Genomic DNA, 1,024 nt, shown 5'->3' on the forward strand with positions numbered 1-1,024 from the left:
CTTCCTCAAATCATGAACGTGTGCCTGACAACTACCTCCGTTCTATATACGATTGAATGAGTATCTCTTAGATTCTTTAATTAGAATCTCCGTGGTATAAGCTAGAACTGATGGCGGCATTCATGAGAATCCGGAAAGTCTAAACCTTGACTGTGGTATTCCGAGTAGGATTCAAGGATTGAATGACTGTGACGAGCTTCAAACTCCGGAAGGCTGGGCGTTAGTGACAGACGCAAAAGGATAGTAAATCCTATTCCAACCGGATCGAGAACCAACCGGTGATTAGCCGTGCTGTGACAGAGCGCGTGAGCGTAGTTTTCACTGGAAGGATGGAAGGTAGCCATTGACAACGGTGATCCACCAACACACAGCTTGCCATAGAAGGACGTGCGTGCGTGAACAAGAAGACAGAGGAAAGCAGAGATTCAGAAGACAAAGCATCTCCAAAACTCCAATATATTCTCCATTACTGCACAACAAGTAACCTTTAACTTATGCTCTCTTGGTTATTCGCAATTCAACTGATAAACATAATTGACTTCCTGACTAAGATTTACAAGATAACCATAGATTGCTTCAAACCAACAATCTCCGTGGGATTCGACCCTTACTCACGTGAGGTATTACTTGGACGACCCAGTGCACTTGCTGGTTAGTGGTACGCGTTGTGAAAAGTGTGATTCACAATTCGTGCACCAAGTTTTTGGCGCCGTTGCCAGGGATTGTTCGTGTTTGAACAACTGACGGATTATTCTGTTGCTTAGATTAGGAAAAATCTTTCTTTTTTTTGGTTTAGAGTCTTTCATTATTTATCCCTTGTTAAAATACTTTAAACTTATAGCTCAGTTATTTAGAACGTGGTGTTTATGTTCATGATAATTGGCTATCATAATTTTTTAAAAACTTTTTTCAAAAATAATTTTTCTATTAAATCCTGTGCCAAACTTTAAGTTTGGTGTTTTCAAAAATAATCTTTCTTAAAAAAATTTTGGTTTTTGAAGGTCCCATAACTCATTTGGCTAGA

At 39.3% G+C, this 1,024-nt stretch overlaps 1 protein-coding gene across 11 annotated transcripts in view; it reads right to left on the reverse strand.

Moving 5' to 3' along the window:
* LOC107625882 (protein SMG7-like) overlaps window positions 1-1,024 on the reverse strand; it is a 7,483-nt gene that overhangs the window by 1,057 nt on the left and 5,402 nt on the right. The window lies entirely within an intron of this gene.

Source organism: Arachis ipaensis, chromosome B02 (assembly GCF_000816755.2).
Source record: "Arachis ipaensis cultivar K30076 chromosome B02, Araip1.1, whole genome shotgun sequence".
Lineage (NCBI taxonomy): Eukaryota > Viridiplantae > Streptophyta > Magnoliopsida > Fabales > Fabaceae > Arachis > Arachis ipaensis.